This window comes from Mya arenaria, chromosome 6, assembly GCF_026914265.1.
Source record: "Mya arenaria isolate MELC-2E11 chromosome 6, ASM2691426v1".
Classification (NCBI taxonomy): Eukaryota; Metazoa; Mollusca; class Bivalvia; order Myida; family Myidae; genus Mya; species Mya arenaria.
The window spans coordinates 67,035,789-67,052,641 of NC_069127.1; the positions used below are offsets into that span (position 1 = coordinate 67,035,789).

The 16,853-nt window shown below is 32.7% G+C and overlaps 1 protein-coding gene across 2 annotated transcripts in view; it reads left to right on the forward strand.

Moving 5' to 3' along the window:
• The window catches only part of LOC128238976 (suppressor of lurcher protein 1-like), a 400,352-nt gene that overhangs the window by 240,483 nt on the left and 143,016 nt on the right, over positions 1-16,853 (forward strand). For both annotated transcript variants that reach the window (XM_052955354.1, XM_052955355.1), the window contains exons 7-9: positions 3,472-3,509; positions 4,242-4,293; positions 6,035-6,112. The gene's annotated coding sequence lies outside the window, so the exon portion shown is untranslated. The remainder of the gene's footprint in view (positions 1-3,471; positions 3,510-4,241; positions 4,294-6,034; positions 6,113-16,853) is intronic.

The window sequence follows — 16,853 nt, forward strand, 5'->3', positions numbered from 1 at the left end:
CGCCCATGCATACTGCTATATTTGTCAGTTTGCATGCAATTTTTTCGAGAGTTAAGGTATTTCTGTAGAGATTGATGAAGTGTATCCCAATGTTAAGTAACATTCACGCTGCTATGCGTAACTAACCAGAAAGACACGCTGTGGGGAAGGTATTTAAACCATTAGGGGTTAGTTTGTACGAATTGGCTCCCACTGCTCATAGAAGAGCAAGGGATATACTTTGTTTCACGATGATTTATAGTTTAACAGCTTATACGAAAAGTAATTTCTCGTAAAATTTGTGAATATAACGGAATGCGGTTACGATCCTATAAAATGAGTTTTATGTTTATACTTTAAAACATACATACCAGACAGAATAACAACAACACAACCACCAAAGTCAAGAACGCATAGGTTCCTTGATATATAAATGTCAGAGGTTCAGTTTAGTTACCCTGCCGTTGATACGATAATGACAATACAATGAAAGTTATTGTTCTTGTAAAAAAATGATTCTTTACTTGTTTCATTATTATATAAGCGTCGTAAATGCATTTCTAAGTTCCCTATACTCTTATTTTCAATTATTATTTTTGGCTCATACCGGGCAGGAAAACCACACCAAAATATATACACGGCAGTGGTTCGTTTAAGTTGCCCCGCAGCTAAAACATAATAAAAATTGTATTAGTAAATTATATTAGCTTCGTAAATGCATTTTTAATTTGCCTAGTTTTAATAATGTTTTTTTCGGGCTCAAAGACCCAAAACTTACAACCCAGGTGGCGCTGAACATGGAAGTTGTCTGGAATAGCCTTATTTTGGATCTTTTTATATCAACGATAGGAGTTATCTATCCACTTGAGTTCCTTAAAACAATTATCATTATGTTCCTACTTTTAAAGAGCTCTGCTTTGTTCAACGGCTCACAGAAAGTAAGAGGCCGAAACAGTATTGCTGAAAGAAACTGCAAACACATTATTTTTAGAAAAAAACAGTATTTGCAATTGTGTCTTGTTAAGTGTTTAGTTTATATGACACATATGATACTAAATATAATGTCATTTATTCCTATGTTAAATGGTCGAATTTCATATGATCATCCACTTAATACAGCCTTTGAAATAGACATAAGCAAAACAGCATTTTGGAACGTTAGCAGGATATTAAATATTGATTTTCAGTTTACATTTTGCAATTATTTATATTCCATGTAAAACATTAGTTTTTTGCTGTTGTAATTGGTTTCTAATTAATGGTGTCATGTGGTAATTAAAAAGACATTACTGCCCTAATAAAATCAGGTTGCTTTTAATTGATTGCCTATGTTACCACGTTTGTTTATGACTGGTTGTTAAAAATACAACATGTGGTTGCCATTTAGCCGATATGTAAACTATACAGGTACTATTACAAAAAATTACATTCTAAAATTGCTAATTCGAATCAGATTTGCAAAAGGCACTCCGACTCCATCTTTTAAGAGCAATCGTCTGTTCGAGAGTGGTTAGGTTTATAGATCTAATGGATTTGGACATAAACATCACCATAATGGTTGTTTTTCATGATTAAATTAATACAAATCTCGAAACTCGCTTTGTCAAAATCTGTTTTTTTCTCGATGTTCTGGTAACTAGTTCGAGCATTTTTCGATTATTTTCTATACAGTCATAAGCTTCTTGTATTTCTGTTTTATCGAGTGTTAATAATAATAATAATAATAATAATATCTTTATTTTAAGAAGGTGACATATTAAGATCATGTACAAAACTACAGAATCTTATTTTCGATATGGCCCTCTGAAACAGAATGAAAATATGGCAAATAATCATAAGACAAACATGAAGACGATGCTAACAACGATGACGATGATGATGATGATTATAAGTATGCTGTTGATGCTGACGATAATGATGCATATGATGACATGATGATGATGTTGAATCAATATTAGACAGATACTCTCAGTTAAATATAATTATGAATAAAACATCACAATTTGTATAATCACAAGTTTCCTATGAGGTACTGTTTGACCTTTATTTTATACGTATTAAAGTTTTTTGATTCTCGTATTTCCAAAGGTATATTATTCCAAACAATTCTGCTGTAATATGTAAACGATGCTTTCATATAATTAGTACGAGGTCTAGTTTGCAAAACAATATCTTTGTGTGCCATTGATCTTAGCATATATACATTATTGTCTGAAACTGTTACTAATTCTGACATATATGATGGAGCCATGCTATTCAACGTCTTGTAAACTAATACTGCTGCGTGGTATTTACATCTATCCGAGAAGTTTAGCCATTTTAGTTCTTTAAATAGATTTGTTGATGAATCTCGTTTAGATTTACCAAGTATGATTTTTGCAATTCGTTTTTGTAAGTTATTTATTTTAAGTAAGTATTTAAGTATTTAAGTAAGTATTTTAAGTATTTTATTGTAAGTTATTTATTTTATGTTCGTTATCTCGAAGTATTCCTCGAGGTCCAAACGACTTCGACATAGTGAGTTATTACTGTACTTCAAATTTGAGCTTCTGTTTTGTTTTATGACAAAAACTAGGACCATAGAAACCCGTTGATTCCGCCTCAGCTCGTTCGCTCTTGTTAAGATTTTGTAAAGTGTGCTATGTTTTGTAATAGCACCTGATATCCGGATTTGACCACAGCGAATAGGCTATGGCTGGGTCCCTAAGTTGCAGGTCTACCGATTGTATCAAAACACTGAGAAAATTGAGAATACATCTAGTAATTGTACTCTATTGTATTAGAAGAAATGCCTAATAGTCTAATTGTATCCCATTAAACTTCGGCTGAAACTTAATTTTATGGACCATTAAATTAATTTCAAATGATTTCGTATCGTATACAGCAAATGGTATATCAATTAGACTAAGCATGGTCAGCACTTTTTGTCAATAATAAACAAGTAAGCTTTAAAATATTCAAGAATGGAAAGTAGTCCACGTTCTGATATGGTATAACTATTCTTTGTTTCTTTATCATGCATTTAATAAAGTGTTTCACTGAGTAGCCACTTTCGAATTATTGTAATTTGCCCTGAAACGGCACACACGGGAGATCACTCCGTTAGAATAGGACTTACTGATTGATAAATCAGTGTTGATTAGAGTTAACTTTCCAAAACATGCACGTTATGATCGCAGAGCTCATATTTGCTGATATGATTTATTTGTTTGATTAATGTAATGGTGATTGGAGGATCATTCTAAATTTTTGCCTGAATTTGTAAAGATGCTCTAGAAATAATCTGTTTCTCATAAATAAATGCTCATCTTGGACTGTTAAAGAGCATAAAGTGCCAGGAGAAAATGTCGAAAGGTTCGTAGAGATTCTTCCTCGGAAATAAGAACACTGCAAAAGCTTAAATCTCACTATATCGAAAATGCGCCAACAGTTATTCTAGGTGCATCATTAGGAGTCCAGTTTTCTATAGTGTCATTATTTTTGTATTTACAGATTGAACGGCAATACTGAAGGAACACACATTACTATCGGTAAGTACTTTTACTAACAAGATGATTTAATTAAAGCTATGTATATTTTAAAACCATGTATATTTTTTAAACGTAGTTTGGTCGGTGTGAGTTTTTAAACCTTATTTATTATAATTTATCTCCACAAATATATTTTTAAACTTAAACGGAAATTTCAGGACTTTCTAAATATAACAAGTGATCGAGTTACACAGTTGTGTTATTTAAAATGCTGTCATGTTATCTTAAGCTAGGTTTAGCGCAATAATGGGACAGTCAATTGTATATGAATCTACTTTCACCTTACGCTAGTGAGTATCAGAGCACAGTGCGTTATTGAAATCTTCGATTCAAGTACTTTTGCCTTAATAAATTCTGTGAAAAAAAACTGAATATTGCCGAGTAAGCTAAACATATTGCCTTAAGACATACCATAAAGTATTGTCAATGTATACCTACAACTTACGAGTTATACCTTTTTAAATTATATGATTCTGGCTACTTTCCCTCCGTTTAAGATATGACGCTTTTTAACACATACACGAATACATGACGTTAATCTATAGTTGTGTTACTACGCTCCAGAGTTGGTTAATTACATACACAGAAGAAAAGACAGACGTTTATTAAGCCACAATAACATTGTTTGACCTTAAATGTAAATACAATGAACAATCAATTATGCTGCATTTACGATACATATCTTACAGTTTTAAAACCTACTTCATTGCAAACTGAACTTCATGTTCATAGATCTGTCAAGAGCGTCCCGCAAAAGTAAATAACTGAGTGTCATGAAGGACAGGTAAACTGGTAGAAAAACACGTTTGTATTTCTTGTGATTTGTTGTTTTACATTTTTGTTGTATATTTTTCGTATTTTATTACTGACCATTTAACCCTTGTACCATGTTTTCTCAGACTAATTTGTGTCCGGAATTCCAGACATTTTCCAGCCTGCTGTCTTTGAAATCACGTAAAAGATTGGTGTAAAGATCAATTTCACAAGTTAAATTTAAGGATTTCGTTTTAATATAATTCTTGGCATATATTCGATCAAATGATAAATTGTAAGCCATGCAAAACTAATTACCCATTTGAATGAATGTCTTTACGTCTGGAAAATGTCGGAACTATTTTATATTCAAATATCATTTTGCAAGCAAAACAATTGTTTTGCTTTTCTACTTTTTTGTGTGTGGCATATGCCCTGGTACATTTTGAGAGTATGTTTAAATCATTAAATTCTTTGCCATGAAATGCTCAATAAGTTTATTTCAAACAGTTTGTTTCAAAAACACTAGATAGCGGACTGACTAATATAAGGTTCCTTGTCAAAGCAAAAACATATTTTTTATTTAAAAAGTTTACCATTTAAAAATTAACTTTTTTTTAACAAATAATAAGCTGCTACTTTTTATAGTATTCTTTGTAATTCTCTAAAATACTATTCGGCTGTTTTTACGTTGATCATGATATTGAATGGACATAATAAAGGATAGAATAAGAATTTTCCAGTAGCATTGGTAGCATTTAAAGACCTAACAGAGAAGGAGATTTGCAGTTCGAAGTTCGGTGACGATTTTGTAATGTACATAGGGGCTATCTTATCAACGAGATTACCGCAAACTATTGAACAATCATTGGTAGTGATCACGAATAGTCTCATGTCTACGTTCAGACTCGAGACTCAAAATAGCAAATTCTCATGTCATTGTCACTTTCCCTCTAACGAAACATTTTTATTTAACTTTGCTAAATTATAGTTCTATTTGAATGATTTACTAGTATTTACATACATTTGAATAAACGAAATTAAATAAAGATGTATTGTCTTCCTAAAAATGCTTTTCTGAGTCTAGACTTGGACTTAAGTCTGTTTGTAATCATAGTCCATTAAATTGTATACTACGCAAGTATCAGAATCAGATCAAGGTTTTAACTTGTAAATTCATATAAACATAGTCCACCATTTTGATTGTAACTGTTTGTTTAAAAATATGCCTCAAAACGAGCATAAATGAACGATTCGAAAAACGGAACGTGCGATAAGTCCATGAATGAATTTGTCCAATATTCTTTTAAAATGTACAGGGCTTGTATTATTCAAAGTGTTATTAGTTTCGTTGTCCCTGTTGTCATGCTTGTTACAATTAATAATCTTAGTTATTGTTCGTATTTGTAATATTATTATGAATTAATTAATGTATTATACTATTGCAAAGCAATATACTCTCTTATACCTCAGCGTCTTTAAATATGTTTTTACATTCTTGTTAGGATTTACTTTTAAATTTCAAATATGAAATGAGTAGATATTAGCGTTAACATCATTTAAATATTCAGATGATAACCTTACGTAGTATTTGTTTTGGTGCAAAGGGGCGCTACTGCTGTAACATTAGTTTATTATCAGTTTTGCACTAATCTCTCTTTGAAATTGAGGTGTTTGGCAAATCTAAGAAGAACGAAAACTCTAGCAATGACCGAAATTGCGTATTATCAAGTAGCGTCCCTTTTCTTAATAACTTGTTACTTTTAAAGCAGCGTATGCATACATAAAAAGGACGATTAGAAATGAAACTATCAACCGTACCCCACGAGAACCACAGATGATTGCTAAAGGTAAGAACATTAGTTTAAAGATTTCCTTCGTTAAATTTGATTTTGAATATATATTTTCAAGAAAGGAAAATAGAATTGTAAATGTTTTTATCACTGAGGTAAATGAAATATCTATAATCCTAAAACAGTATAAGCTAAGGTTATTTTTACCATCATGTGTGATTTAAAATCTTACTAGATAGGTAACACAATATAAACTTTTGGGCCAAGACCAGCAGCCCGAATAATACGAAGGCTCTGTTTTAGATCAAACGATTAAAGGGCCACGTCAAAATGGAGTGTGGCAAATCATTAGGAGTGTTAAAACTAAGATACCAAAACACTGCATAAATGATATCAGTAAATGTTAATATTTGTTCAAATATCGTATTTGAAGACCACACTGTTTAACGCTAATGATCACTTATTAATAAGTATGTAAACATAGAGGCAGTTGCATGCATTGATGGGATCAAATAAGTTATGATATACTTTGAAACACTTTATCTGTTCGATTTGAGACTTTCAAAATTAATGATTAACTGTAATATATTTAGTTCTTTTAGCCAAGACAATTTTCTTTCTTTAACATTAAGACGTTTTAACTTTACTCTAAGCTATTTTTAGATGTACACCAATTTATTTTGATATAACATAATGTATGTGTTAAGTACCACATTAATCCTTTGCTAGAAACTTTATGATCGTCATCTTATGAACACGAATAAATTGCAGTTTAAAGTACATAAATGACAATTCACTTTCTATATTGTATAACATAAATATTCTTATTTCGTTCAATTGAACTTCAAAGGTTTTGTGCCGATGTTATTGGATATAAATAATTGAGTTTATATTGTGTCAAACGATTAGGTTATTGATTTATATTTCCATCAGGACATGACCACAACTGTATTGTCAAAGACAGTCTGCTGGTGGGTTGAAATAGAGATGATGAGAAATATAATAAACATGTATGGACCATTTGCACTTTATGTTTATAATACCCCGTACCCTGTGTTGAGCTTGATACTTGTGTATTGATTTGTGTTAAACTACTTCAAAATCATCTAAAATAGTCCATGTCGTGACTCATTTCCACTACGCCAATTTATCATTTTTTTTCTTCTATTTTTGATGAAACCGGCTTCACAATTGTTATTTTGAACGCTCAATATAGGACCTACAGCTTTGTGGGACTCTGATTAATCTTTTTAATAATATTTCCACACATACAGTATATACCAAATTATTTAGATCTTTTCAATACAGTTCCCACGGTACCAATGTCAAGTTGTCGAAAAAGTGGTCAATGTGGAATTATTCCGACGAAAAGTCAATTTTAATAAAACAATGGAAACTGCAGGGAAAACCAAGAGTAAACTATTACCACCTGTTTAAAGGCTAAAACCTAAGACGTAACTGACACTGAAGGAAGGCGCAGAACGAACAAAACAACACGGAAAAGAACTGCAATTTAATCAATTGGGAATGACTTCTAGGTTCATTCGTCTTCCTTCGTGTATTAAAAATTTAGAAACCTTTCAATGGAGTATCTTCTTATGGTAACCACAATTTGGATTAACTCCTGTTATGTATACCTGCACTTATGCAAGATTTCTCTCCCATTTAAAAAGAACTCTTCAGAAACATAAACATTTTTATGACAGTAACCTTTTCAGCAATGATTTTGCGTTAAAATGTTTTTACTCGGCTTCAAAGAATTTTGCAAGTATGTTTAAATATAGAAGCCCTAATGGGAGACGGATTTTGGATTCGAACTTATTAATATACGGGTAATATTTCAGAACGATTACTTTTCGGGTTGCATAAAATGCCAGGCGTTTTTAGAACCTCTATATGTCTGGCCTCTAAGTTCATTCACCTAAAAATTGTTCACGATTGATTTGTTTATTTTGGTCTGGAAAACATATTACTAAGCTCTTACCATACACAACTGGAGTCTAATTGGGTTTGAATACTTTATTATTTAGTACATAATTTTATAAAACATTCTACGTTGGACAGAAACTGGCCAGATCCTAAACCTAGCTATATGCTGTAGTTGTTTTAACATAAATTGGCTAATATTTGATTTGATTCACTTGTAGCTTAAATTACCACCTTGGTCGGTTAACTAATAATTTTAACTTCTGAAGTCTCATAGAAGTTTAATTCCGGGACATATAGTGCAGAGACATAAAACGTGAATTTGTGAACCACTGGAATTGTCGCACCGTCGTGCATGAAGATAACGCACCGACATGCAGTGCATAAAATGCTACGGGGCATTCTGATTGCCTTAAATTGTTAGAGCTCTAGGTTATGTTGTGAATGTAAAATCAGGTCACAATTAAATGGTGTTTACCCCTCGAATTTCCATTGCATGTTGGCTGCGTGGATAATGCTGTAACTGCATAGACACTTTAAGCGACAATCGTTAGAGAATTTATCTTCACCGGTCCTCTAGGATAAGAGTAAATTAATCACAATTTGAGCTGTGATAACAGTTACATAACCAAACAATATGAAATAAATATTTTATTGTTACAAAGTCTATACCGGAACAGCCACATAAACACTTGCTATGCAGTCTTCATAGTCTTGAACGACACAGTTACATAAATACTCGTCTGTCGTAAAGTGCTACTCATTCTTTAACGACACATTTACATAAACATCCGTCTGGCGTAAACGGCTACTCATTCTATAACGACAAATTTACATAAACATCCGTCTGGCGTAAACGGCTACTCATTCTTTAACGACACAGTTACATAAACATCCGTCTGGCGTAAACGGCTACTCATTCTTTAACGACACAGTTACATAAACATCCGTCTGGCGTAAACGGCTACTCATTCTATAACGAGACAGTTACATAAATACCCGTCTGGCGTAAACGGCTACTCCGTCTGTATCGACACAGTGCAAATATACACATATAATTGTAAATACATGTTGTTGTTTTTTTTTCATTTTGAAGCACTGTATGTATCCATGTCGTGAAACGAAAAAGGTACAATTTGGAATCGTTTTAATAGGTTGTCTTATGAACAGACAAAATGCTGTCTCTTTGCATAAAAGCTCAGTCACGAAGGCGGGAAGTGTATGAAAAACTACATTAAGAAATAACTCATTTCACCCACTTCAAAAAGCATACTAATATTTAAAATTAAAAGCTTTAAAAGGCGGATAAAGGGTACTTAATTTGTGCTCGGGTACCTGCCAATGCCCTTAATTGTATACACCCGAATGTATCGAAACACTCCCTGAATAACTGAACAAAAATACACATATACACATGCCAATATACAGTTAATATACTGTGTTGATTCGCGAATGTATTCGGTGGCTACCATGGCTTTATTTAGAAAATAGCATCGATATGAAAAAAGCAATTGTTAAATATTTGTAACACACTGTCAGCGAAAGTTAAGTAAAGTTAAGGATTTTTACCTGGATGTTAAATCCAGTACTTCCAACCATTAAATACCCTTATTTCATTACTTCACAAGTATTTGTTTACTTAATTGCATTTATCCCAGTTTCAAGTCATTCTTTATATGGGTGCAATAACAAACAAGTTGTTAACACAATTGCTTGTGTCTAAAACGAACTCTAATTAGATCACATGTTTAAGTCAGTACACTTGATGGATGCACAAAAAAACGTTTTTATGAGAGTACACAAATCGCATGCTTTTTGTTGTTTTCACTATTAAAGTCAATTGAGTTAAACATAATATTGCATTACAATAAATAAGCTTCTTTTGTGCATCTGACCTGTGCTAAATTATACTGTCCACATTTAACAAAGATAAGTTTGTTTTAATTGTCAATATCATTATTAATTTCAATTAACCCTCGGCTATGAAACGTCATCGGAAACAAATGAACATCGCCAAAAGTTTCCTTTACTTGGCACAAAGACTAAGTTTACCAATCAGTGATTTGCATCGTGCTGTGTTTCTTGCTTAACAACATTTCTCTTGGAACAAGACGAGGCAAAATTATCAGAAAACTAAGTACAGTTCCCTGACAGAGTTAGTGCCTTGGGGACACATTAAGGATTATTCCGAGGTAGCGACAGAGAAGAGATCAATAAACACTAGTGCTTAAAAATGATGTTTATCTGATTTCAAATTAGAAACAATTTCGGGCAAACACAATCCGGATGATGTACTTAACCATTCTGTTTTTAATGTCTATTATTTGTGACATTTATGACAAACGCAACCGGCGGAAATATGGACGCGGTGTTTATGCATATGTTATATTATTAATCCGTATTATCTGTTTCAGGGATGTAGCCCTGCAATACAATTTACAAAACTATCTAAAGCAATACAAATACGACAACCGAAAGGCAATCCAATTAATATAAATACTAATCAATATTTAAAATTTGGGTGTCTTTAATGTTTGCCTATTATGATTGTCCCTTTAGTTTTAATTGTATTATCACAATTTAGATTGTTAGGACCAAGGAATTGATGATACGTTTTATGAAAAATATCGTCATAGCTCATATTTAGTTACCGGAATAAATACCACTGTTTTTCCATCATGGCACTATGGCGAAAAATGTTCATGTAATTTCAATCCTTGCCAAACTTATTTACTCATTCTTTGATATAAAGTGGCTGATAGACAACCTCTCAACTTTTATATTCGGAATTTAGACATTTTACACAACCACGAGCAAAACAGGCAGATCCAATCCTGTGATAATGGTTCGGATTGAACTGTTAAGACACCAACTTGAAATGCTTTTTTGAAATTCAACTCCCATACATTTTTCTCCAATTACATTTGCGAAAGAAGACATGAAATGTTTTATTGAATGTCTCTTTTTCTGTTTTTTACGTAACATCTTGACTTTATACCCTTTTATTTAATTAAACATCGGAGCCCCACAGATTGTATTGCCTTGTAATGACTCTCCCAGATCTCCTGTGAGCCAATTGGACTTTGGAGGACTAGATTTGGTGTTGGAAAAGATTTATCTTCCTATATAGTTGTCTTACGAACTGTGTTCTTGAAACAATGCTTTATCCTGGAGAAAACTTAACTTAATCAAATGTTTATTTTTCCTACGAGAAAAATACATCAGTCGTCATTTTATGATGAACATTTGTATCTGCAATTGAAATTGGCTATTTCATGAAAACGTGTTTTAGGACTGAAATGTTGGCATTTATTTCGAGTTAAACGAAATGACGCCTACCATTTTAATTTTCAATTTAAATTGACGACGTTTATAAGCAATGTTTTTGTGTTGTTGTTTTTTCAATTTGATTTTGCAAGGTATAATGGGAAATCTTGAAAATAAGATTCTAGCATTGAGCGACTACAAACATAAAGCTTTGTTCCATATAATTAAGACAAACATAATATAAAAAATTGCGTCGCCTCAGGACACCACCTCATTTTCTATAGAATTAGTTTGATTATCGAGGGCTTATAAACACACAAAGCAATGTCTGCATTATAAAGCGTGCATTTATTTGCTCAATGAAAGACATTAACGAACGATACCGACTTATAATTTTGTGAGTCTAGAATCCCGATGGATTTTATGTCTGATGCTGGCACATGGCTACGGTTTCAGTAGGGAATAGAAGTCAATTTAAATGTGCATTGACTGCAAATGACTTCCTGGTTTGAAGCAAGTAAGTGCCTAGACAGGCTTCGTTTGAAAAGTAAATAGATAATTGGAAACAACAACCGCTTTTTAACGAATCATAAAGAATAAAGAAAACAAGTGGTTAAGACGTAATATGCAACAGAAGGAAACAGAAAGTATTTGTGAAGTCAGACAAAAGGAATTGTTAATTACGAAGTTAGCTTTAAATACGCATTGTATAAGTAAAAGCAAAAAAACAACCACACACTATGAATTATTTTGTTAACAAATAGACTGAGCCACGAATAAGAAATTCAAACACTTTTTTTAACTTTGTTTAGCTTTGACCTGTCTGTTTCTGAGTAGTGTAAGATAAGGCCTTTCACTTCTGCAAACAATTGGAAAAATGAAAATAGTTGTTGTATTCATTCATTTACTTTTAATATTCCTAATAAACATAGCTTGAAAAACACCAAGGTTATTTAACTACCATGTAGTTAGAATGTGTCTGTTTCAATGCAAATTAAATACGCTTTCTTACTCCTAAATAAGATTCACCACAACTATTTCAATTGTTTAAATATACCAAAAAAGGATAAATAAACAATGGTACTTATAAAGAGTACCGAGTTTAGTTTGTAAATGATGTGCAGAAAACAGGGCATTTCTACCTTATGAAACGATAGTAATTAAGAGAAAATATTTTAGCACTGACCAATTATTTGCTATTTTTTGCGTTTACAGCTAGTAACAGGTAACAGTCTAAATTAATATTTGCAATAACTGCATTAGTTAGAAACTAGGTAAAGGTTTAGCACTCAAAATGTCTTTTTTATACATGTGTATGTATTGATTTTGAAAAAGAGTTTCAATTTACTGTTTTGGTTTCACTACTGAGTAGAATGCCTCCTAAAGGTACTATAACAATACAAACATGTGCTCCACATAACTTATATATAATACACTTTATAGATGGTATAGAAGGTTATACTGAACTTCAAGGCTTTGCAAATATCTAAACACAATACTGCAGCGAGAAACGTAAACATGTTGTTTTTTTTGTTTTACGAGATAAGAAAACGTGCACATTGGGAAACTATGTATTAAGATCGTGATTTTTTATATCAAAAATTCAATTCTAGAAAATGTACAAAAACACAATCATCTATTAGAAAACATTTCCAAATATCATTCTATTAAACGGTTCTATCTGAAATGTATATGACAAATAATAACTTATCAACGTTAGACTGGTTCTCGCAGACATTTGAGAAAGGAAAGCTTATTGTCTAGTTAAAAGTATTGATTATTTGGAAATTATACTGTCAAATAAATCTTAATCTATCTCTACAATGTTGTTATTCAACTAGATACAAAATCATTGATCTACCAAGAGGAAAGCTGGAAGAATAATGTTCAATCGTTAATAATAGTCTGCAAAATAATCCAAAGTGTCAAAATACTTTGCTCCAGATGTTTTGTTCATAAAGCATGTGACTAATTATGCTAGTTGGAATACTATTTTTTTTTTCTATATTTTCTGATACAAAAAGAAGACTGGTAACCATCAAGCCGTATTTGTGACTACTTTTACCAATGTTGTTGTTGGTGTCATAAGTTGTACCTTTTACATTCTATAGAAGTATCTTAATTATATTTTATCGTGTTTTGTTTTTTCGTACCTTAATCTTATACGGTATACGTCAGTATTTTATATTACCTATATCAACTACTAGGGCGGTCAGTTTAACAAGTTACCCCGCACTTCGCCATTTTTAATGATGAAGATACTTGTTTAGATTATTGGAGATGCTATAGATACTGTCTATGCAGTAATTTATTATAATTATTCAACCGTTTTAATCTACTGATTCCGTTATTTCAAAAGTTTGCGATTACTTTTGTGCGTTCAACTCTTAAATCGACGTACATCGTTTAAATGACACACCAAACAATTTATTTACCCAATTGTATGAGACTCAAATGAATGTGGCACATATTTTAGTTAACACATTAGCCATGATGAATCGTTTGTTCCAAGTTCAATATCATCGCTATCCAATTACATCCGCGGTTATCAAATGTCATCGGCATCAATTGAACATTACCACAAGATTTATTTCCATGACACAATGCGTAAATTTACCAATTAGTGGGTTTCCTCGTGGTAAGATTCTTTCTTAGCTACACTTGCCTTGCAACAAGACGGGGCAAGACAATCAGAAAAATAAATTCCGCTCCATGACAGAGTCAGGGTCTAGTGAAGACATACGAATAACTCCGAAGCAGGGACAGGATATAGATCAATAAATGCCATTGCTTACAAAGATTGTATTTCCGGTGTCATATAAGAAACAATTTTGGGCGAACACAATCCAATTATTATGTCAAACACTTTTCTTGAATTACTATCATCTATGACGTTAATGATATTAAAACCGGCGGATATACGGACGCAATGTGTTTTCATATTCTTACTTTTAACTATACGAAACTCATTCGAAAAAGATAATTGAGTATGTTGTTAATTGTTTGTTAAACAATTGGCTAATTGACTTATATTTCCATAAGGACATGACAAAGACTATTTGTCAAAGACAATCTTCTTCGTTGAAATTGAGACGCAGGCAAGAAGTGAGATTTATTCAATAATTAATGGCTTCTAGGTTCCATCGTTTTCCTTGGTGTTCTTAAATTTTGGAAATCATTTGATGGAGCACATTTTGGATTAGGTCATTTTGTGTATTCCTGCACATACGCAAGTTTTTTATCTCCCTTTTACAAGGAACGCTATAGAAATATTAGAAATTACACAAAGTACTGTTTATCAAACCGTCCACTTTATGTTAATAACATTTCAGCAAAGTTTTGTCGTTCAAATATATTTCTCGGCGTCAAAGAAGTTTGCAAGTATGATTATGTCTAGAAATCTACATATGAGACGGTCTGTTTTGGATTCGAACTTCTTATTATACGGGTAATATTTCAGAACGATAACCCTTCGGTTTGCCAGACGGATTTGGAACTTATTACATGTTGTGTGTTCTTTCAATCATATTAACGTCCACATATGATTAAGGCAATAAGATATATAGCTTATGCATTTCTTTAATTTGTCTGGTCCTTACGTTCATTCACCTAAAGGACATACAGAAATAGATGTGTGTATATTTTGTCTGGAAAACATATAATTTAAAACATATAAATAAGCGCCTACCATACACATTTTGAGTCTGGTTAACGAACTAAGAATTTATGCTGAATTCCTTTTTAAATATATATAATTTTATATAACATGCTACGTTGGACAGAAACTTCGGTGTCTGTTGCAATATAAATAATGAAAATGTGTTTTGTCCGTCCTCGAATAACTACATTGAAGTATGCAAGCTAGCATTATTAACTGTTTTGTGGTTAGAGGGCAATGAGATAAATATGCACGTTAACACTTTTTAATAGGACAAAAGTAGTTGTGCTATGCATCACTTAGTAAAAACGTATTAAAATTTAATTCGAGAAAAGTAAATTGTGAAAAGTGACTGTGCATATGTTATAACATGTCTTAATCTTAGGGACTATGGTATTGGGAACGATTCTCAGTAAAAAAAATATGAATTGGCTAATATTTGATTTTTTGTTTTCGTAGCAAAAATTACCGCCTGATTCGATTAACTTACAATTTTACTCCTGAAATTGAACGAACAAACAGAAGGTATCGCTATGAACCATCTATCGCCAATTGTATCGCCATTCCAAACCTTCTTTTCCAAATAAATCATGTGTCATTTTTGGCATGACAAATTTCATAATTGTTTGATTAAGTTTAATTTCGGAACCAACAGTGCAGGGAAATAAAACATGAATTTGTTTATAAACCACTTGAATTATCACACTGTCGTGCATGAAGAAAACGCACAGATATGCAGCGCAAAATTGCTACGGGTCGCGGTAGCTTATAAGTTATAACCACATTTTTTTTGTTCTGGTTGCCTTATATTGAAATAGCTATAAGTTTTGTAGTGAATGTAAAATCAGGTCATTATTAAATGGAGCTTACACCAAACTGATCTCATTTGTTTAACAGCATGACATTTATTATTAAGTAATTCCATTACATGTTGTTTGCGTGGATAATGCTGTAACTGCATACCCACTTGAAGTGACATTCGTGGAGATTATATCTTGACTGGCCAAATGCAAAGTGACCAAACCAATCATAATTCGTGTTGTGATAACAGTTACATAACCCAAATATATGAAATAATTATGGTATTGTTACATAGGTTTTTTGTTTTTGGCTTAAGCACAGTCTTTACCGAAACTATAACATAAACACCGGCTATGCAGTCTTCATAGTTTGGCGTAAACGCAGTTTATGCAGAAACGGTCACATAAACACCGGCCATGCAGTCTTAATAGTTTGGCGTAAACGCAGTGTATGCCGAAACGGTCACATAAACACCGGTCATGCAGTCTTCATAGTTTGGCGTAAACGCAGTGTATGCCGAAACGGTCACATAAACACCGGTCATGCAGTCTTCATAGTTTGGCGTAAACGCAGTCAATGCCGAAACGGCCAATTAACACCGGCCATGCAGTCTTCATAGTTTGGCGTAAACGCAGTCTATGCCGAAACGGTCACAAAACACCAGCCATGCAGTCTTCATAGTTTGGCGTAAACGCAGTCTATGCCTAAACGGTCACATAAACACCGACCATGCAGTCTTCATAGTTTGGCGTAAACGCAGTCTATGCCGAAACGGTCACATAAACACAGGCCATGCAGTCTTCATAGTTTGGCGTAAACGCAGTCTATGCCGAAACGGTCACATAAACACCGGCCATGCAGTCTTCATAGTTTGGCGTAAACGGCTACACAGTTTATAAGGACACAGTGCGAATGAATGCACAGTCATTAAGGCGGGTAGTATATGCAAAAGAACATTGAGAAGAAAACCAATACCATTCAAATCAAAAAGTATAATAATACTTTAAATTAATTGCTGTATAAAGCGGATAAAGGGTACTGAATTTGTATCCGGGTAACCATCCATGTCGTTCATCGTATACGCCAGAGTGTCCCGCATCAATACAAATCAACAATGTTTTTAGATCAGGTTTCAATAGCACAAGA